The sequence below is a fragment of the Lepidochelys kempii genome, chromosome 4, assembly GCF_965140265.1.
Source record: "Lepidochelys kempii isolate rLepKem1 chromosome 4, rLepKem1.hap2, whole genome shotgun sequence".
Lineage (NCBI taxonomy): Eukaryota > Metazoa > Chordata > Testudines > Cheloniidae > Lepidochelys > Lepidochelys kempii.
In genome coordinates, this window is record NC_133259.1 from 132,021,566 (window position 1) to 132,045,630 (window position 24,065).

The 24,065-nt window shown below is 40.8% G+C and overlaps 1 protein-coding gene across 7 annotated transcripts in view; it reads right to left on the reverse strand.

Annotated features, from left to right (window-relative positions):
- The window catches only part of CTNNA2 (catenin alpha 2), a 784,792-nt gene that overhangs the window by 757,168 nt on the left and 3,559 nt on the right, over window positions 1–24,065 (reverse strand). The gene's annotated exons all lie outside the window — the stretch shown is intronic.

The following is a 24,065-nucleotide window of genomic DNA, read 5'->3' on the forward strand; positions in this document are numbered from 1 at the left end:
GCTTTGTTTGGCCATAACTACTTATCTAAGTAAATTGGTGAATTTGCGTTCTATGAAACCAGGTGTTCATAATGACAATCTATGAGAAACATACAATGTAAAAGGCATTTGCCGTTGTCATTTAAGATATCTGGGATAAGAAGTCCAATAGTTTCTCCATCCTCCACTTGAATTATCAACAGGAACATTAAAGTCACCAAGGAACGTGACGATGTCATAATTTGAGATAGTTGAAAAAAGAATGCTGAATTTAAAATTGGTTCTAAGCTGTCTAGCCCATCTGTATAATTATTATTTTACCGAATCCATGGAGGAAAGCCAATGGACCTGAAGGAGAAGTTGACGACTGCCTTTCTTTCACCCTTTGAAAGACTTTCCAAACCGACTAGATCCAGAACCTTGTTAGAACTGGAAATAGTCTGAAAAGGAAGTGGAATAGTGAAAATTGCTTCTTTACAGCCCCTTATGTATGAAGTGACTCCTTGAACTCATCTGTAAGACTTTGCTATGCATGAGTGATTGATGAAATACTGACTACTCTGTTGTCACTTTACAAGCTAAAAGAAATGCAAGATGTGAATAAAGATAATAAATGATTAAGAATAAAATAAATTTTGAAAATGGTCAATTTTGCTAACACCAACCCAGTTTTTCAACACAGCTAAGAACTCTTCTCTCCATATATAACTATATATTCACTGTGACCCTTTGAGCTAATGTGATTACTTTCTCAATCTATATAAAGATCAAGGGAAAAACAAAGAAAACTAGATGAACTTGGAGAAATGGCAGAGACAAACTGAAGCCTTTCAGGTCACCAGATAAAGTATAATTCTACCGGTACTTCCATGCAGTATGAAATATTTTAGCATATAAATATTATTGGTGATGGAAAGAGAGGAAGTAAAAAGCATACCAAGAAATAAATAGACATAAGAAACTTTGTCAGACTTGGAAGATTTAATAGTTTTCCCATGGTGAAGAATTGCTACCACTATCACCATGTTAAAAATCATCAATAAGAGAGAGATGCAAAACTTTGAAATACGAAGCAAAAATTGTTCTGACTGCTGCAGAATATTGTGTTCCATATACTACATTATATTTATGTTCAGAAATTGCTACTAAGTGTTTAAACTTGGTCTAAATGTTTTGACAAGCTGCTCAACAGTGAAAGAGTTTTGTCTGACTTTTAGTCTCAAATCATGAAAAATTTCTAGTAGTTACAATCCAACCCAATGGTTTTAAGATTAACCAACAGGTTACCAAATGCTAACAATACCTAGTTAAAATTGTGTTAGTAACCCTAAAATCAACATTCTGATGGAAGGAAAGCTTTGCTACATTTTAAAGCAAAATACAGTTTTATATCAGGCAACTAAGGACATAAGAACAGCCATACTGGGTCGGACCAAAGGTCCATCCAGCCCAGTATCCTGTCTGCCAACAGTGGCCAATGCCAGGTGTCCCAGAGGGAGCGAACCTAACAGGCAATGATCGAGTGATCTCTCTCCTGCCATCCATCTCCACCCTCTGACAAACAGAGGCTAAGGACACCATTCCTTACCCATCCTGGCTAATAGCCATTAATGGACTTAACCTCCATGAATTTAGCCAGTTCTCTTTTAAACCCTGTTATAGTCCTAGCCTTCACATCCTCCTCAGGCAAGGAGTTCCACAGGTTGACTGTGTGCTGTGTGAAGAAGAACTTCCTTTTATTTGTTTTAAACCTGCTGCCCATTATTTTCATTTGGTGGCCCCTGGTTCTTATATTATGGGAACAAGTATCCTTATTCACTTTCTCCACATCACTCATGATTTTATATACCTCTATCATACCCCCCCCCTAGTCTCCGCTTTTCCAAGCTGAAAAATTGGAGTCTCTTTAATCTCTGCTCATATGGGATACGTTCCAAATCCCTAATCATTTTAGTTGCCCTTCTCTGAATCTTTTCTAATGCCAGTGTATCTTTTTTGAGATGAGGAGACCACATCTGTACACAGTATTCAAAATGTGGGTGTACCATGGATTTATATAAGGGCAATAAGATATTCTCCATCTTATTCTCTATCTCTTTTTTTAATGACTCCTAACATCCTGTTTGCTTTTTTGACTGCCACTGCACATTGCATGGACGTCTTCAGAGAACTATCCACGATGACTCCAGGATCTCTTTCCTGATTAGTTGTAGCTAAATTAGCCCCCATCATAGTGTATGTATGTACAAAACCTACAAAAGCAAACAAAATGCTCTGGATCACAGGCCAGGTTTCCAATCACAAGTTTATCAGGCTTTATCCCAGCAAGCAGCATTAATTAATGGTTTCCCTCCAACTTTCAGATAGTGTTTAAAAAACATCTCTTGCATAGAAGAGCTGCACTATTTTTGCCCTCTTAACAAGTGGCTGAACTGGAGAGCCTGCATAAAGTAGTAAGAGGAAAATTCACAGCATGTAAAGAAAGAGACAGAATTTCAATAAATTCTGAGAAGAAAGGCAAACAAAAAAATCGGATTATATAACAATATCAAATTGTCCATAAATATCCAGTTTCATGGTGATTCACTCACTGTAACTTAGAGAGTAACAGATAAATGGTAATGAATAAATGTTACTAAGTTAAAGAGAAACTATGAAGTAGTTTAGGACCAAAGTTTCTTTTTAAAGTCCTGGAGGGAAATATCTGCTCACTTTTATGGATTGTTTTCAAATACATTCACTCCACCCAGATTTTTTCTTATTTTTAAAACAGCCAGTATATGCAGTAACTAGAGTTGTAATAATATAAAATAAAAGTATTTGCACATAACCTCAACCTCACTAACATTGAGTTTTGATATATCATTATTGACTGATATGTGGAGGATGTAGCTGTTCATAGGGTTTGAAATATTTTGATGTTTAGAAATCCTGAAAAAAATGATTTTACAGTTCTTGGAACTTTCTTCATACCCCAATTTGATTTTAATTTGGCAAGTATCTGTTCTAGGAGATCTCCAAGAAATAAACTAAAAATCTTTAATCAGCTTTATTGCACTTTGCACAGAAGAATCTTGGCTACCTTTATTTGCCATTCTGCCTTTTTAATCAACAACATATTCAGTTCTCCCTTCACATTTATTGGTATATTGTCCTTTCTTTACCTGCACTGTTATGTAGCACTTCCCATCTTTTCCTCCCCTCCCTCAAATGGATAGCAATTCTTTCCAATCACTTTTTTTTAATTGCTAGCCACTTCAAACAATGCACCTTGAAGAACTAGCTTTTTTTTAAAAGGTCCTTTCTGTGTACTTGTGGGATCTCCTGGGGCTCCGTTTAAGCAGGCCGCAGCTGGTGAAACTGGTTGAGAGAGCCAATACTATGCAGGCTGTCAAGGTTACAGTGCTAACTGCTCCTGTCCCTTCTTCTGGCCTCACTGAGTGCACACCCTGAGGTGTTAGGCTTCATGGACATACATATCCTGAGTTGGAATCCTGAAATTTTCCCATTCTTAGAGCAGGCCCTACGCTACGGTACCCCATGTACCAACTATGATTACTCAGCAGACTCAACTGGGTTTAGCACTTGAAAGCCTTCCTTTTGGGAACTTGTGACCAGTGATTAATACAGCTGACCAGACAGCTTTCTCGGATAACAGTATGGTATAATCTTAACTATTCTTGGCTAACTATTCTTAACTCATCTTGAGTATTCTATCATTCATAATGGCAATGAATAGTCATTGGGCCATATTATGCTTTATTCCTACTGTGAAGATTACATAACACTTTGGTGTAAGAAGTATATTTAGTTACACTATTCATCACAGGTCACAAACTTCTGAAGGAAAAAACCATAGATATCTAAGCCAGTATTAAACCAGTGGAAGGAAATGGATACTGGGAGACCAAGTCCCATATCACAGAGCCTAGGGCAGCAAAGGCCTACTGACCTAAGTCATAATTAGGGTAATCCTAAAAGGCAGAGACAGTACTCGAGCACAAATACCTGCCACGAAGTATCAAGGAGGTGATCTCAAATAGAGCCAGGATTTAAAAATATTCTGCATACAGTGTCATCTGGTCCTGGTGACTTATTAGTGTTTAGTTTATCAATTTGTTCCAAAACCTCCTCCAATGTCACCTCAATCTGGGGCAGTTCCTCAAATTTGTCACCGTAAAAGAATGGCTTAGGTTTGGGAATCTCCCTTAGATCCTCATCCATGAAGACCAATGCAAAGAATTAATTTAGTTTCTCCACAATGGCCTTATCAATCTTGAGCATCTCAGTCATCCATTGGCTCCACTGGTTGTTTAGCAGGCTTCCTGCTTCTGATGTTCTTTAAAAAATGTTTGCTATTACTTTTTGAGTCTTTGGCTAGCTGTTCTTCAAATTCTTTTTTGGCCTTCCTAATTATATTTTTACACTGCATTTATCAATATGCCTTTATAATTCTAGTCCCTAAACAACTGTTAAATGTTGATTTTCAGTAAGTCTTGGAGAGATTAGTTCTTGGCCTTATGCTAGTTAATATTTTTATCAAGAAAGAAAGAAAGAAAGAAAGAAAGAAAGAAAGAAAGAAAGAAAGAAAGAAAGAAAGAAAGAAAGAAAGAAAGAAAGAAAGAAAGAAAGAAAGAAAGAAAGAAAGAAAGAAAGAAAGAAAGAAAGAAAGAAAGAAAGAAAGAAAGAAAGAAAGAAAGAAAGAAAGAAAGAAAATCATAATAATTGACAAAGTCTGCAGATGACAGAAAAATTCAAAGAGTGGTAAATAATGAAGAGAACAGGTCATTGATTCAGAGCTTTCTGGATCACTTGGTCAACTGTGCACATGTAAATGATGTGTGTTTTAATATGGTTAAATGTAAATGTAACCCATGTGCCTAATAGGGAGATATTTCTTTAAGAGATCTATTGGGAGGGTAGGAATGAGTTGTGTCTGGGTCATTGTTGCTAGGCAGATGCACAATTAGCACTCCACATCCAGAAGTTTCTGGAATTGGTGTGGTAGTTTTGGGTATGCTAAACAGGTCCTCTGTAGTTGGACTCAGACTCCATGAGGGCAAGTAGTCAGGGTAGCTATTTTACAAAAGGCCATGTGCCCTGTGTGGGTTGGAAGAAGCTGAGCCACAGGAGCAGAAAACAGGCTGTTTTCCCTAACTCTGAAGCATTTTGCAATAGGGTTTTTAAAAACTATATACTTAACTGAGCGGTTGGTTAATTAGTTAGCTGGTTAGCTAACTGAGTGATTTCAAAGGAGGAGGAGGAAGAGTCAGTATGGATTCCAGCTGAAGATTTCTACAATCAAGTGGAGGGAAGATGTTATTGTAGTGCTTTTGACTAAACAGACTGTATAGATTATGGTGATCAAAGACTAACTGAAACTCAGGTGAACTTAACCTAAGCTTTTGGGAACTCTGAGTTACTTCTCACTGTGTTTTTGTGGGGACTGACCTGTTTAGATTTAATTTGTTTTCTTTATTTTTGCTTATGTACACCTCTGAAGATAATGTACATGGCTTATATAGTGTAGAAATTAAGTTATTACTATTATTACTACTATTCCATTCTTTATATTTATAAAGTTGGTACTTAAAAATTAAGTTAATTCCCTTTGTTCTTTTTTGGACTTGAATGTGGGGAGGTTGACGCCATGCAATCCTTGCAGAAAATCCTTAGTGACTGAATGCTGTGTCTCCAGGTGCTTTTCTATGGGAGTTGGGTTTTTTTAGGCACTGGAGGGCAGTGAAGTAAACTCTAGCCCACCCAAAGGTTACATATACATCTAGGAACAAAAAATGTAGGCCATACTTACAGGATGGGGAACTCTTTCCTAGGAAGCAGTGACTCTAAAAATTATTTGGGGGTCACAGTGGATAATGAGCTGAACATGAGCTCTGCTTTCAGCAGGGGGTTGGACTAGATGACCTCCTGAGGTCCCTTCCAACCCCCTGATATTCTATTATTCTATGATGCTGCAGCCAAAACAGCTAATGTGATCCTGGGATATATAAACAGGGGAACCTCAGGTAGGAATAGAAAAGTTATTTTACCTTTATATCTGGCACAGTTGTGACTGTTGCTGGAATACTGTGTTTGTTATGGTGCCCACAATTCAAGGAGGATGTTGATAAACTGGAGAGGGTTCAGAGAATATCCACAAGAATGATTAAAGGATTAGAAAACCTGCTTTAGTAATAGACTCATAGATGGAGCTCAATCTATTTAGTTTAACAAAGAGACGATTTAGGGGTGACTTGATTTCAGTGTTTAAGTACCTACTGGGGAACAAATATTTAATAATGGGCTCTTCAGTCTAGCAGAGAAAGGTATAACACAATGTAATGTCTGGAAGTTGAAGTTAGACAAATTCAGATTGGAAATAAGGCATAGATTTTCGATAGTCAAGGTAATTAACCACTGGAACAGTTTACCAATGGTCATGGTGGATTGCCCATCACTGACATTTTTAAATCACAATTGGATTTTTTTTCTAAAAAATCTAATGTAGGAATTATATTGAGGCCATGTTATACAGAAGGTCTGATTAGATTATCACAATGGTACCTTCTGGTGTTGGAATATATATGAGCGTATATATTTAGAAAAAGAGGTGCCTTCCCAGCTGATTACATCTTGACTCTAAAGCTATAGGTATCTTATTAAGACCGTGAATATCTCAACTTAAACACCCACATACCATGCCAAATGAATGTTGCTAATAAGTTACTTTTGCAACATTAAGAATGAAAATGGAAATATACAAGTCAGAATATTCAAAAATTTAGGTTCCCTCATCCACAATAACTGAAGCATGTTATAACACATAATATGTTCATATAGCACTGAGGCCATATGAACATTGCCATGGGAAGCTTAGATTTTAAGTATCCCACATTTGTGCATTTAAATCTTCAATTTTAGTATTGTATTAAACATAGTAACACAAGGAGAGCAATCACCCATGCAACAGGCCAGATCTGCTCCACTTGATGTTTTAGTCAACCTCCCCAGAAGAGATTATTATTCTGCAGAATTTAAAATTTCATATTTTGTAATACAAGGTTCTAGTCTGATCTTTCTTTATGATTGCAAAGAAAACCTAATGTGAATCACTGACATAGAGACATAGCTAATTATCTGGATATTTAAAATGTCATCATCATCAAGTTTCAGAGAAATTTACTGAGAAGAATGGCCTCCACTACTGTTTCAGTCTGTCTGCAACCCTGAAAAAATAACTTTTCACTATTGATCAATTTTAGGAGAAATATCAATCCATTTTTCCAGGATCCATCTTGGAAATATCAATCCATCTTTCGCTGGCATAAAGATGTAGACTGCAGCAGTGCTGTCATTTCTACTTCTGATTCTGTGATTGAGCCTCTGTCCAAAAGAGAAGGAGGAAAGAAAAGTGTGTCACAACTAGGCTCCTTTGTCCCCTGCCCAAAGATGTAGGGAAGAAAAATGAGCCACTTTTGGGTTTCCCTCACCCACTTAACAGATACCATATTCTACCTTCAATCTTTGTACCAAACTCACATTAATTTACAGTGGCATTCATGCTGAAGTCAAAGGTTATTATTTATATCCGCTAACTCCTTCCATAGCTGCCAAGTTTTTTGAAGCCACATGTGTGACATTGTATGCAAACTATTTAATGAGAAATATGCACATTTGCAAGTAATTTGAATATAGACTGAAAAACAACTGGAAGTGATTTAGTGTCCATTAAAGGCATCTCGTGAATGAGGCACTCTGTTCACACAGAGGGGAGCCGCAGGGCAATCATCCTTCGCACAATGCCCTCCCAATATACCTCTGGGAGGGTGGCAGAGAGAGGGAAGTTCCTGTAAGGGTAACAGAGGTAGTTCATTGTCCATGGTCCCTGGAGTTCTTGGCTTCTCTGTTGAATCTACAAGTTTGTAGTAAGTCTGGTGGTCACTTTTTCAAGGTTTTTTTTGCAACCATAATGGCTAGAGACTTGTTTGATTGTTGCTTTGCAAAACTGAAAGCTGGAATTAGAGATTTATTGAGAGGCCATCCTCCTACTCCCCCCAGCAACTCCTTTGAGCCACCTCCAGGACATGTATGGGAGTGGTGAGGGGATGCTCCACTTTTTGGGAAACTGCCTTAGGCTCTACAGAATATTTTGTTGGAGATGGAGGTGTCCCTCTCTCACCAGAGCTGCTGCTACACCTAATACCTTCCCCCTCTCCAACCAGTGCAGCAGCAGTTATGTAACCTGACAACTGAAATAATCACCTTATACATTTCTCAGTGGGGTGGGGACAAGATCTGGCCAGGCTATGAACTGTTTAAAAAAATTATCAGCGTGATTGAGTGAGGAGAAAATCTTAACATTCTTTTAACACAGGTTTTTGTATGCTATAATCTTCCTATAAGATTACAGGCAGACTGACGGTTTACTGAATTGCTGACGAGCTACACCAGCTTTCACTTCTAGGTCACCTATTTGAATTCAACCCAGCTCAATAGGGATTGAATGTCATTCCCTAATAGATGTTTGCTGGCCCCTGCATGAGATGAATTGGATGGACCTCTTTTACAACTCCCACATCACAGATTCACCACAACACTGCGCACGAAACAGACTCAGAAGGAATTAAGAACTGCATGGGCCCTGGAGAATAGACTATGTCTGTTACTTCAGTGAAACTTCCCCACACTCACCCTGCCCTCTTAGATCAGGGCTGAGGCATAGTGGTAGGACACTTCAAGAAAGAAGTGTCTCCTGTTGCTGTTCTCTTGATAATTAATCTGACACCTTTTGCCAACATTAAATTACATATTATATATTAAAATTTAAGAGAATGCATACTTGCAAGTAATTTGCATATAGCCAAAGTAGCTCATTAAATAATTTACATAAAATGTGGCCTCCTTCACCTTCTTCTCCTAGGATAGTGGTGACTTAGACCTCGTGCCACTGATTGGTAGAGAAAAGGTTTCTCACGGTCTCTATCACTATTTTACTTTTGCAGAGAAGGAAATTGAGAACTTTTCCTAATTCCATATAGTTAGAGAAAGCTGAGAGAGAAAAAAAAAATCAGCAGCTCAACTGATTTTCCTCCTTCTCCTGATCTAGCTTCTTAAGGGAATTCAGTCAAGATGATGTATTTTGGCCATGTAGCCCTTTAAAATTTCTTTCATTGCTGACTGACAGCCACCTAGCAAAGAACCAGTTTTGTGCATTAGGATATCAGGAGAACACCTGAGCATGCTTGTATTGTCAGTGCATTTCAATGTCATTCTCATGAGCCCTATAGCCATAAAACAATTAGGCTGAACCTCATCTGACTTAATCCCATGATGGATCCAAAGTATTGTCTTTGGAAGAGAGGGCATGTCATTAATATAAAGGGAAGGGTAAACCCCTTTGAAATCCCTCCTGGCCAGGGGAAAGCTCCTCTCACCTGTAAAGGGTTAAGAAGCTAAAGGTAACCTCGCTGGCACCTGACCAAAATGACCAATGAGGAGACAAGATACTTTCAAAAGCTGGGAGGAGGGAGAAAAACAAAGGGTCTGTGTGTCTGTCTATATGCTGGTTTCTGCCGGGGATAGACCAGGAATGGAGTCTTAGAACTTTTAGTAAGTAATCTAGCTAGGCATGTGTTAGATTATGATTTCTTTAAATGGCTGAGAAAAGAATTGTGCTGAATAGAATAACTATTTCTGTCTGTGTATCTTTTTTGTAACTTAAGGTTTTGCCTAGAGGGGTTCTCTATGTTTTTGAATCTAATTACCCTGTAAGATATCTACCATCCTGATTTTACAGGGGGGATTTCTTTATTTCTATTTACTTCTATTTTTATTAAAAGTCTTCTTGTAAGAAAACTGAATGCTTTTTCATTGTTCTCAGATCCAAGGGTTTGGGTCTGTGGTCACCTATGCAAATTGGTGAGGCTTTTTATCCAACATTTCCCAGGAAAGGGGGGGTGCAAGTGTTGGGAGGATTGTTCATTGTTCTTAAGATCCAAGGGTCTGGGTCTGTAGTCACCTAGGCAAATTGGTGAGGCTTTTTACCAAACCTTGTCCAGGAAGTGGGGTGCAAGGCTTTGGGAAGTATTTTGGGGGGAAAGACGCGTCCAAACAGCTCTTCCCCAGTAACCAGTATTAGTTTGGTGGTGGTAGCGGCCAATCCAAGGACGACGGGTGGAATATTTTGTACCTTGGGGAAGTTTTGACCTAAGCTGGTAAAGATAAGCTTAGGAGGTTTTTCATGCAGGTCCCCACATCTGTACCCTAGAGTTCAGAGTGGGGGAGGAACCTTGACAGGGCAACTTCCACATTTGTCACGCCAGATCAGTCTATAGACCAGCACTCAGGTTACTAAGGTGTTGCATAATTATTATTCTTCAAGATGCACATGCCCATTCCACTTTGGTTATTGGTGCGCCCAGCGCACAGCCATTGGAAACTTTTCCCCTGAGCGGCTCAAGCTGACATGTGCCACTGCATGCAGTTATAAAGGACAGAGCCGCCCCTAGCTCCTCTCAGTTCTTTCTTGCCTCAACTCTGATGAAGAGATGTGGGAGGGTGGGTCATGGAATGGACATGTGCAACACATCTCAAAGAACAACAGTTACAGAACAGGTTCGTAATAGTTTAATCTTCTTCTTGTGATTGTAATGTGCATTCCACTCTTGGTGACTCAGAAGCTGTAAGACAAAAGGCAGGATCAGACTCTATTTCAATGAACACTGGAGAACAACTCATCCCACTCTAGCATCGTCTCTGGAGTCTTGAGCCACAGCATAGTGAGAAGCTAGGGTATAGACAAACAACCAGGATGCCACTCTATAAACATCCACAATTGGAACTTGTGTCGAAAGGCCACTTAGGCAGATTGCTACCTTGTTGAACGAGCTCTGATTCTGTCACGCAGGGCAACATTAGCCAGGTCACAGCACATGCATATCCAGGATGTGATCCAGGAAGAAATTCTCTGAGTAGAGAATAACTGACCTCTTATTTGGTCTGCTGCTATAAATAGCTGGGAGGATTTACAAAAGTGACAGGTTCTGTCCAGATAAAATTCCAAAACTCTGATATCCAAGGTATGCAAACATTCTTCCTTTCTGATTGTATGTTGTTTTAGGCAGGAAACAGACAAATAAATTGGCCAATTGATTTTGAAAGAGGAAACCCATCTTTGGAACTAACTTTGGATGAGGATGCAGGTAAACCTTGTCCTTAAAAAGCTTATTTATGTAGGTCCCAACATTAATTCCTGCATCATCCCTACTCTTCTGGACAAGGTAAAGGTCACCAAAACATATCACTTTCATTGATAGATGCAGTGAGGATGAAAAGGCTGCTTTCCTGAGCTGCAATAAAAATACTTGGCACACCAGTCTAATAGCTTTCAGTTCTCTGACATTAATGTGTAAAACTAAGTCCTCTGAGGACCACAGACCCTGCGTTTGTAGACAACCCAGGTGGACTCCCCATCCCAGAGCCGAAGCATCTGTCACTAACATGAAAGTTGATTGGGGACCGGCAAATGGAACACTTATACATAAATTGGCTGGATCTGTCCACAAATCTAGGGAATGAGTTTCAGTCTGGTGTATTTAACCACATAAGTGCAAGAGGCCAGGTGACCCAGAAACCTCAAACAATTTCAAGTTGTTGTGACCAAGTTAGCTTTCAAATCTATAACAGTCGATCAAATTGCCTGTAACCTGGAGTGTGGAAGAAAAACCCTGGCTTCAGATGAGTCCAGTACTTCCCCTATAAACACTATCCTCTTACTGGGGAGAGGACAGATTTTCTGTGTCAATTAACAGTCCCAGAGTGCTGAATGTTAACTGGATCAAGGCAACACTCCTCTGCATTTGCCATTTGGACTGGGTTATCTAGGTAGGGGTAAGCCTGTACTCCCAAACTTTAGAGGAATGCAGCTACTACCGCCATGACTTTCATAAAAACTGTGGGAGTTGCTGATAGGCCCAAAAGGTAGTATAGTGAACTGGTAATAATTTTGACTTACCAGCTATTGGAGGTGCTTTCTGTGGACTTGATTCATTGTCACATGAGCATCTTTTAAACTGACACCAGTCCCTAGGATCCAGGAAAGAGATAATAGAATCTAGGGTGACTATGAGAAATATTATTTTTAAGAATTTGTCGAGATGATATAGGTCTCAATTTAATCTGAGACACCCCTGCCCCCTTCAGTTTGAGGATTAAGAAATATTGGGAATAAAACCCCTTCCATCGGAGACCACATGGAACCTCCTCTATGGCTCCAAAGCAAAGGAGCAACGGAACTTCCTGGATAAGGAGTTTTTCATGATAGTGGTCCCTGAAGAGGGACAGGGAGGGAGGGTAGGCAGGAAAGGTAGAAGCAAACTGCAGAGTATATCCCACTTACATAGTTCTCAAGACCCACTTGTCCAAAGTAATCTGGGACCAAGCACTGCAGAAGTGGGACAGATAGTTTGTGAAAGTGAGGAGGTTCGGGTCTGGAGAGATGGAGACTTATGTCGACCTTGACTGGCCCATCAAAACACCAGAGCTGGAGCTGAACAGCAGAAGGGGGAGGCCTATGGTTTCTGCCGAGGAGGAGTGAAATATTGGGGTGTCTGGTGTGGCTGACAGTACTTCCTCATTGCAGCAGGTGTATACAGACCCAAGAACTTCCAGGTGGCGCTAGAGCAGTGCTACTCAAAGTGGTGGTCCGCGGACCGGTGCTGGTCCGTGAGCAAATCGGCTGCCGGTCTGCGCGCACATTGGAAAAAAAAGTTGCCGGTCCCCCACATCAGAAAGCTTGAGAAGCACTGTGTCTAGAGTCCTTAAATCCATGAATCTTGCTGTCTGTCTGGTCCGAGAACAGAGAGGGACCCTTGAATGGCAAGTCCTGTATAGTACTCTGCGCTTCATAGGGAAGACCAGAAGACTGCAGCCAAGATGATCTATACCTTGCCACCACAGAGGCCATGGTTCTAGCAGCCAAGTCTGCTGCGTACAGCCCCACCTGCAGCGAGGTTCCTCCTGCAGTCTGCCCTCATTGACCAGGGAAAATAAGTCCTGCTAGTGTTTTCCAGAAGCAGCTCCTTGAATGTTACCATGGAACCCCACAAATTAAAATTGTGTAGTCCCAACAGAGCCTATTGTTAGCTATACACATCTGCAAATCCCCTTCGAATAAATCTTTCTGACAAAGAAGTCTAGTCTTTTAGTGTCTTTTGACTTGGGGACAGCAACCTGTTGCTCCTATTGTTCTCTCTCAATAGCCACTGCAATGACTAAAGAGCCCAGAGATGAGTGAGTATAAAGGTGTGCAGAGAAGAGTGAGGGGGGATTTGATAGCAACCTTCAACTACCTGAAGGGGGGTTACAAAGAAGATGGAGCTAGGCTGTCCTCAGTGGTGGCAGATGACAGAACAAAGAGCAACAGTCTCAAGTTGCAGTGGGGGAGGTCTAGGTTGGATATTAGGAAACACTATTTCACTAGGAGGGTGGTGAAGCACTGGAAGGGATTACCTAGGGAGGTGGTGGAGTCTCCATCCGTAGAGGTTTTTAAGGCCCAGCTTGACAAAGCCCTGGCTGGGATGATTTAGTTGGGGTTGGCTTGTTTTGAGCAATGGGTTGGACTAGAGGATCTCCTGGGTCTCTTCCAACCCTAATCTTCTATGGTTCTATGAAAGGTACTCAAACCCACGTGAGGGTACATAGTACTTTCTTTCCACTCTTTTAGAGGTGGGAAGCAAAGAGGATAGAGTCTGCCAGAAGGCTTTTATTGGCTCTAGTATCTCTTCAACTCACAGAGCCATCCTGGAGGGATTTGTCAATGGTAAAATGTCAACCCCGGGAAATGGAGGGCTACCTGACCTCTTTGACCTGTGCACCTAAGTCGGCAGCCACTCTCTTTAATAATGCCTAATAAACTTTAAAATGTAGGGAGGAGGTGGTGAAGTCATGCTGTACAAAACAACCTCCTCTGGAGAGAATGAAGAGGATGCCAAGACTGGAGGGGGAGAATACCTTCTAGCAGCTGTTGCTCCAGTTCTGAAACCTCCTCTTGTTGCTCAGTACTGGGCCAGGTGCGAGACTCTGGGGATGGAGTCTTTCAGTGCAGACTCAGAACTTCTAGATGAGACCACTGAATATGCATAGTGCAGGGAAGATCTGGAAGCTAGGAAAAACCCTAAGGGTTCTACAACAGCCACTGATATGGGGCAGGGCTCCCTTGTCCCAGCCACATTCCTATGGCAGGTCCAATTCAAGGATCATGGTGCTAGGTGGGAAGAGAGGAGTTCTTTGGAGACAGGTGGTTCTTGCTTCGGGGTTCTAATACATAAGATCCCATCTCATAGTCTGATGACAATGATTCTCCTTCCTCTGACCATGGCAGGGCTGATCCAGTCAGTGTTGGAATCCTCTGCCAAGAGCCTGGTGATGGACAGTGTCACACCATCATAGCAGGTTTCTCCTTGGACAGTACTGAGGGGTGCCTGTCTGGGAAGCAAGAAAATGTAGTACTAGAGGTTGAATTGCTGGCACAAGTGATAGCAGTGACAAAGGACTGGATTCCTATAAGTAGACACCAGCACCAGCAGGTAAAGCAGGTTTCTTGCAGCTGCAAACATCTCAGGCATAGTTGACACCAAGATTGTCTCTCACTGTGGTGCCAAAGAAGCTGATGGTGCCACTTCTGGCACCAAGTTCAACAGTGCCTCTTCCAGAGCCAGAGACAACTGTGCCAACTTAGGCACCAAGTTGGAGGAGGAGTGCTTAGATTTCAGGTACACACTACATGACTCCTTGAGCCTCTTACCAGATGTAGAGGGTAGGGCCCTTCCCATGGCCAGTGCCTCTCTGGAAGCTTTGCATTTCTTCCTCAGTATGGACAAGAGAAAACAGAGCCAGGATTCCACTAAAGCTTGAGGTGCACTTCTCACTGAAGCTGCAGCATTTGGCACTGAGTCACACCGGGACAGCTCTGATGGTGGCCTGAGTGTCACTACCGTCAGCAGGGATTTCAGCTTAGCCTCCCTATCCTTCTTCATCCTAGGTTTAAACTCCCTGCAAACCTGGCACTATCCTTGAGGGGTGCTTCCCCCAAGCACTTCTGGCAGCTATTGTGTGGGCTGCTCACTAACATAGGCCTGGAGCAAGAAGCACATGCTTTGAAACCTGGTGACCAGGGCATCCCTCAGTACCACGCATAGAGAAAACCACAAACAGGGCAAACAAGAAGTCAGAAAAACTTTATATAAACACAGCTAAAACGTACTATCTTAAGAACACAAAATAATAGACCAACGATATATGTGCACATTATGTTCACAAAGGCTGAGAGAAAGAACTGTTCTGGTATAGAACACAGTTCCAGTGACCATCATGGGTGGTAAGAAGGAACTGAGCAGGGGCTGCGGGACTCTGCCCTTTAATACCTGCTTACAGTGGCGCATGGCAGCCAGGAGAGCTCAAGCCACCCAACAGGTACCACTGAGGAAAAAGTTTTTGATGGCTGAGTATAGTGTGACAAAGCTCTGTCCTTGCCTCCGTGAGTCCTGCATTTCCTGGCAGATTTTGCTAGCCTCAGAGGCTCACTGTGACCCTCTACATAACCCTTCTTTCTCTAGAGACAAGGGTCACAGTCTACAACAGCGCAACTTCCTTCCATAGCTCCTGCCATGCACACCCACCTGACTGACTGGGAGGCTTTTAACTAGTTTCAACCAGCCCCTGATTGGCTTCAGGTGTCCCAATCAACCTAGCATTCTCCCTGCCTTCTGGAAAGTTCTTAATTGGCTCCAGGTGTCTTAATTGACCTGGAGCAGCTTCCATTTCACTTAACCTGGTACCAGGGATTTGTTTAGCCTGGAGCTAATATATCTATCTCCCACTACTTTTCTATAGACATCTGGCCTTGCCCCGTCACAATAGGTATCGTTCAGGACTGAAGACTACGTCTCCCACTAGTGAAAAAGTTTCTTCTGAGACTGTCACTAGAGAGTTTTGTGCACCTGGGAGGTACCTCACCGAGAGCGTGACATGGTTCTGGATACACCAGAGAGGAAGAAATTTCACTCCTTCTCATTTATTTATATAGAAGGTGGCCATCACATTGTCCAACATTATCTAGACATGTCAGGACTGTATAAGTGGGAGGAATGCATTGCAGATTACTCACACTGCCTTTAGTTTTAGGAGACTAACGTGCATCCTGACCTTCCAAGGTCAGTGTGATTGCCCATAGGGCTCCCTAGCCTATAAAGGATGTATCAGTGATTATGATTTATTTGGTTATGAATGGAAGAAAAGCAATTCTAGCACACACCTGCTCTGAGTTCATCCACCATACAAGGGAAGCCATGACCAGACAGGAATTGTTACCCTGGTGTTCATGTTGTCTCTGTCATGTTGTCTGAGCAAACAGACCAAAGCTAGGCCTGTAGGAGGTGAAGCCTGGCAAGTGGTGTTACATAACAACACAAGGCCACATGGCAGGGAAAGACAGACTCTGACTGTGGTTCGAAACCTATGGGCGACTTCTTATCAGGCTGTTCTTGGCCAGGGATCTGTCCACATGGAGGTAGGCCTTTGCTGAGTCAAGTCAAGGTCACTCCTAGAAGATTTATGATTTTTCTGGGAGTCAAAGTAGACTTTTCCCTGTTTACGCAGACTCCCAAGGATGCCAGAAGGCGAAGCAAAAATGAAATTGTCAACTGAACTTCCCAGCTAGATAAGTCTGCTAGAAGCCAATTGTCTAGGTATAGAAATACTGCATAGCCACTTCATCTCATGTGAGCCACCACCCCTGAGATGATCTTCATGAAGACCAGGGGTGCTGCTGCCAGCCCAAATGGAACTACTCTGAACTTTCATGATGAGAGCTATGAACCAAATGCAGTTCTCCAGGGAGGAGATTATCAATGCAAACATAACAAAATGGAATTTTGATCTGCAAATAAAAATATTCAGCTGACATATCAAGAATGGGTCTACATCCTCCTTTTTTCTTGGGGACTATGAAATTTTCGGAGTAGAACCCTTTCCCTTGATGTTGAGGTGGCATTTGCTCGATATCTCCTCATTGGAGGAGAGAGTCCACCTCCTGGTAGAGAATCTCCTCATGAGAGTGGTCCCTACAGAGGGGACAGAAAAGAGGTTTGTGGGGGCGAGTGGAAGGAAATTCAATGGTGTAGCCAGAAAGGATGATATCTAGTACACACTTGTCCTTTTTATTACTCTCCAGTTGTGGGCAAAGTATGATAGTCAGCCACCAAAGGTTAAGGGTGCAGGGAGGGAATGACATAAGTAATGGTATGCAGTTCTTGAGCATCCCATCAAAAGTAACCCCTGGATGGTAGAAGGGGTTGAATGGCTGAGGTAGAAGAGGCTGTATACCTTGGTTTTTGTTTCTTCTGGCATTTGCTTGGCAGCTCATACAGTTTTGATGGTAGAAAGGCTATGGGGGAGAAGGGTTTGGATTATACATTTGTATGTGGTGTTTCTTCTTTAGGGACAGGGTATAAATGCCCAGGGAGCAGAGGGTCGTCCTGGAATCTTTTTAATGAGACTTTAATGTGTGTAGCCAAGTAAAACAGTTAGCCTTCAGAATTGTATTATTGGTTACTATAAACAAGCCAAAAACAACCCATCTTGGTTTTCAGATTATAGACTGAGCCTGCAACACTGGCAGTTTCAAAAATATATCTTCTTTTATGAGAAAAGAGAGAAAACTGATTCTAGAAATCAAGGAGAGTCAGCAAACATGGAACCTCACTGTGAATTTGTGATAGTCATTTTTAGAGTAGTTTGTATTTTAATTCTTAAAAATTAAATAAAAATCCTCAAAAAACAAAGCTTACCCAAATTATTTATAGGATGTGGAGGCTTAAAAATTACAAATACATTTTAAAAGTGAAATGCAGCCAGAATGCAAGATTAGACCTCATAAATATAGATGACAGCAATGACATGAGGAGTGGTGTTAGGAACACAGCACTTGTTCTGCTCTAGATATTGGGCCACAAGCTTTTGCAGAAGACATACAGAAATTTGAGGGCCTGAACTTGGACCTTATCATATAAAAGCCTCTTCCATTCACTTAAAATACAAGTCTAACCATGTATCCTATTATTTTTAAGTCTTCCTGTGTATCCTATTATTTCATATTTCAAAATAATGTAGTTGGAAGTTTTTTAAAGACATTTCTCTTTCTCACCACACACATACACACACTTTTAAAGGAGAAGATACTAGGTGAAAATGTTGCTTTCAGGTGCAAAGATCAGAATTTTGAGTAACTTTTCATTAAAGCTGCTCTGGATTTACACCAACGTAACAATGGAAATTAGCTGACCATTTCTACCAACGTTATGATTAAGTAAACTACCAAGATACAGCAATTTGTGCTCACTTCTTAGTTGTTTACTCTGTAAACAAAGGTAATTAGCATGCTATAGCTCATTTTAAATAAATATATTATTTTTCTAGGTGCTAGATAAACTACAGGTCACAATCTGATCTCATTTATACCACTGCAAATCTGGATTAATTCCACTTACGTCACTGGAGTTATTCTGGATTTACACTGGTGTAAATTAGATCAGAATTTCTCAATGAATATAATTCTATTAGTCAAAACAATCATAATTTTTACTTCCAGGATGTTAACCATGGGCTTTGTCCTCTTTGTACTATTAAACAAAGACTGCAGCTCTTTTATTTTACCTTATAGATTTATGAAAGTCTACATTATACAGCAAAGACCAAGCACAAATTTTAAGGGCTAGACTTACAAGGAAGACTTAGGCATAGCAACACTGAGTGTTGCAATATCCACCTTTTAAACTCCCTGCCACCTCGCAGATTTTACAACCTTAAGTCAGGCACCCAAGCTTCCCATACAATGCACAGGGAGAGTTAGGCACCTAAAAAAGAGATTCACAGAAGCTAGTATGCTGAGTGGGGAGCTGCCAAAGCTAGCCAGTAGGAAATGCTGGAGAGGGGAGAAATGCCTTAGGCCCCACCCCTCAAAAGGGAGTTAGGCACCTAACTCCTGGCCCGAAGGAGGCACTTCTCTCCATTCAAGATTCACAGCCTAAGACAGGTTAGCCTTTTCTTGCCAAAAAACAAGGAGGACGACATAGCACAGCTAAAACTCCCCCTCACCCACCTTGTACTCAATGGTTAGCGCACTCAACACGGATGTGAGAGATCAAGATTCAAATCCCCACTTTGCCTGATTCAGAGCACTGACTTGAACCCAGGACACCCATATCCCAAGTGAGTGGCCTATATAGAGTCACACTCACTCTCTGGCCCAATGATTATTTAAACACAACAGCTTCAAAAGGAAACATTGAGAGAGGCCTGTCTCAAAATACGCTCATATAGCCTATTGGTTATAGCACTCACCTGGGAGGCAGGAGACCCGAGTTCAATTAGCTACTACAAATTAGAAAAGGAGTGGGGATTTGAACATGAATCTCTCATATCCTGACAAGTGCTGTAAATACTGGGATAACAGATATAAAGGGGGCAGCAGCACCTCCTCTTTGCTCCCTTTGTGTAGGTTAGGCATGATCAGAGCATGACTACTGGACCGGGCTCTGCAGGCAAGACATTCAGGGAAACATGTAGTTTGAGACTCCTGCCTGGGCTTAGAAATTAGTTCGGCACTGAACTGCTAATCAGTGTCAGAACATAGGTGGTTTTGCACATACCTAGTAGAAGAAATGTAGGTGCCTACAAGGTTTGGCAGCTGCTGAGCAATGGTTTTGTGAATGCCAGTGGCATCTACAGTGGCCACTAGGAGTTGAAATCTTCTTTGTGAATCTAGCCTTAAGTGTTAACATTGACCCCAATTCTGTAATTCTCTATGTGCAGGTGCACCATTGTACTCACATGGAGCCCTGCTGATTCATCTGGGCTCTATATGGGTATAGCTGTGCGCACATAAACAAAGAATTGCAGAATTGGGGCCATTGTCAGTAATGGACAACTCAACACAGCACAAACTTGATAATTTAAAGCAGAAAAAGAGGTTGTTCAGCAAACACTCAAGGGCAAAAGATATTTCATCACAGGAAACACTGCCTGTGTTGCACATCTATTTACATAATTTGTAAGATTACAAGCTATGTGGACTCAAAAGTCCTAAACCGACATTAAAATAAAAATAACATCTTATCCTAACTGAAACAGAAAATACCCAAATCTCTTTTCCAGAAGCAGCCAAGTATATATAAAATCTCATCAGACAAATATGTCTCCTCAAACTATTCAAGCAAGTTAGAACTGCAAATAATTTTTGCACTTCTTCTCAATAGGTTTTCTTGCACGCATACTTGTTAATATGATTCCTTTGGAAAGGGCACAATTACTACTACTGTAGTTTAACAATATTTTCTTCTGGATTGAACTCACTGATCTATTGTTAATATAAAGCTCTTAGAATTGCTTCAACCATGACATGTCACTTGCTACTAATTTAAATCTAGTTACAACAAACATTCCGCAAGAAAAATACCGAACAATGTAACAGAAAATAAAATCTTAATATCAAAAAGAGAAATAAATTAAAAAGAGGTATATTTATATATACCATAAGTATGTGATTCTAACTGAAAAGTTACATATTAAAGACATTTTCCCTTTGGTCTTTTCTATTTTGATACATTAAGCTCTCTAGTCAAAGCCGTTTTCTTAAAGTGATAAGCAAGTATGGTAAAAGCTATCACACGATGGATTCAGCTTCACACAGACTCTGAATGAGAAAGTGTTGTCAACTGGTCCATTTTTGTAGGAGAAGCGCTGAAATTGAGAGGTTTAATGGCCTCCTTATGTCCTGAAGGGACATTAATGTAAATTGATACATATTTCCCCACACACAGATTCAAGGCAATATAGAAAAGATGGCTTACTAGTAAACAATAAGGTATTTTTAAAATATTTTAAAGTCTATTATTTATTAACATCATGAACAAATTAATCATTTCAGGTAAAATTTTCAAAAGCGCTTGAGACTTAGAAGCCTAAGTCTCATTTTCAAAAGTGACTGAGGCATTTCAGAGTTTAAGTTTCATTAAAAGGGACAGATGCTAAGTCACTTGAAAATTATGTCACCCATTTACAAAGTGTCCCCCATCGCCATCTTCAAATGCATTCTAAGCCTTTTGCAGCATATAAACACGATTAAGAAACCCAAATATAAAGACAAAGAGAAGAGGGGAGGAAAGGAGAGAAGTTATACCTAACTTAATCATTCCAACCCCGTTTACAATAGCAACTGACTCCCAAAAGAGCCTACACTGTCTATTAGTTAATACTTATAAAACACTTTGAATATGTAAAGCACTATATAACTGCCAATTATTATTCTTTCCTACCTCTCAAACAAAAACCAGGTGATGTAATCTTACTGAATATTTTATGGGATTCTGGACCCATGGAAAAGAAGCCCTTGAGGAATTCCACCATGATTTCAACAATTTCCATCCCACCACCAACCTCAGCCTGGTCCAGTCCACACAAGAGATCCACTTCCTGGACACTACAGTGCTAATAAACAATGGCCACATAAACACCACCCTATACCGTAAACCTACTGACCGCTATTCCTACCTGCATGCCTCCAGCTTTCACCCTGACCACACCACACGATCCATCGTCTACAGCCAAGCTCTGCGATACAACCGCATTTGCTCCAACCCCTCAGACAGAGACAAACACCTACAAGATCTCTGTCAAGCTTTCTTACAACTACAATACCCACCTGCAGAAGTAAAGAAACAGATTGATAGAGCCAGAAGAGTTCCCAGAAGTTACCTACTACAGGACAGGCCTAACAAAGAAAATAACAGAACGCCACTAGCCGTCACCTTCAGCCCCCAACTAAAACCCCTCCAACGCATTATTAAGGATCTACAACCTATCCTAAAGGATGACCCAACACTCTCACAAGTCTTGGGAGACAGGCCAGTCCTTGCCTACAGACAGCCCCGCAACCTGAAGCAAATACTCACCAACAACCACATACCACACAACAGAACCACTAACCCAGGAACTTATCCTTGCAACAAAGCCCGTTGCCAATTGTGCCCACATATCTATTCAGGGGACACCATCACAGGGCCTAATAACATCAGCCACACTATCAGAGGCTCGTTCACCTGCACATCCACCAATGTGATCTATGCCATCATGTGCCAGCAATGCCCCTCTGCCATGTACATTGGTCAAACTGGACAGTCTCTACGTAAAAGAATAAATGGACACAAATCAGATGTCAAGAATTATAACATTCATAAACCAGTCGGAGAACACTTCAATCTCTCTGGTCACGCAATCACAGACATGAAGGTCGCTATCTTAAAACAAAAAAACTTCAAATCCAGACTCCAGCGAGAAACTGCTGAATTGGAATTCATTTGCAAATTGGATACTATTAATCTAGGCTTAAATAGAGACTGGGAGTGGCTAAGTCATTATGCAAGGTAGCCTGTTTCCTCTTGTTTTTTCCTACCCCCCCCCCCCAGATGTTCTGGTTTAACTTGGATTTAAACCTGGAGAATGGTCAGTTTAGATGAGCTATTACCAGCAGGAGAGTGAGTTTGTGTGTGTATGGGGGTGGGGGGGATGTGAGAAAACCTTGATCTATGCAGGAAATAGCCCGACTTGATTATGTAAAGAGTTGTCACTTTGGATGGGCTAGCACCAGCAGGAGAGTGAATTTGTGTGGGGGGGTGGAGGGTGAGAAAACCTGGATTTGTGCTGGAAATGGCCCACCTGTTGATCACTTTAGATAAGCTATTACCAGCAGGACAGTGGGGTGGGAGGAGGTATTGTTTCATGATTTCTGTGTGTATATAAAGTCTGCTGCAGTTTCCACGGTAAACATCTGATGAAGTGAGCTGTAGCTCACGAAAGCTCATGCTCAAATAAATTGGTTAGTCTCTAAGGTGCCACAAGTACTCCTAACCTTACTAGAAGTGATCAATTCTCATTAAATCTTGAAAAATTGGTCCAGTCTCTGTAACAATGCTGAAACAGGAGGAGGAGGGGGTTGCATGAGGGGGTGTTTGGATTTTTCCTTCTTTCAATGATCCAACCAGCAGACCAAATTCAGTGATGAATCCTGGTCACATGCCACCTGAGGCACATTGTGCATACACTAAGAACACCAGTACAGGGGAAACTGTGACTGATAACTGCAGCTGGTCAAAAATTTTCAAACAGGAATTGATAGATTTCTTTGTAATGTTACAAAAAGCTTTGAAGCATTTCATGTTGATAATATAATATTAAAGTCTAAAAGCACCACTTCTACAAGGTTGTTCAATAGTTCTAAAATAATTTTGGGTGGAATTTCCATTTTTAAAGAAATTTGAAAATTTCATCTTTTCATTCCTATTTGGGACAAAAAGAAATTTTAAGTGTCGGTCTTTCCTGTAGAATGGAAATTCTAAGTTTCAACTAGCTGTACAGATAAAAGTTAACAGCCACAGTTCAGTTTCCTAGAGTAGTTGGATTTTAATGGTTTAACCCTGTCCTCAACCTATCTATTCACTCCAGAGTTTACCAGAATGCCGCATTTATAATGAAATGGGCGAGTTATTGGAGAAAAATCTGTAGGACATCTCGTGTCAGGAGAGACCTGTGTTTTATTATTGACTCACCGACTGACTCACATTATGAACTTGAATAAATCACTTAACCGGATTGTGTTGTAGTTTCCTGTTCTGCAAGATTGATTCAAGACCTCATATTTGTGAAGCACTTTGAGTCCCCATGACAAGAGATTCAATACAAGCATAAAGTACTGTTTTGATTTTTAAAAGAATTCTTGATGGCACAGCAACAAAAATGTTTAACAAAAAGAGTTCTGGTTATGGAATTTATTAGGAAACAGTGAACTATCCCACTTGAATAATCATTGTTAGCTGTCCCTCACCATTCAATTTTTTAAAAACTTGTGATATGGCTTAATTAATATTTCGTGTTTCAGTAAGTATCACACACATTTTCTACAATGTGGCAACAAACATTTCTACATTCTCTAGTAAGGAGGTAAAATACTTCAAATATTGTGAAAACCAAATAAA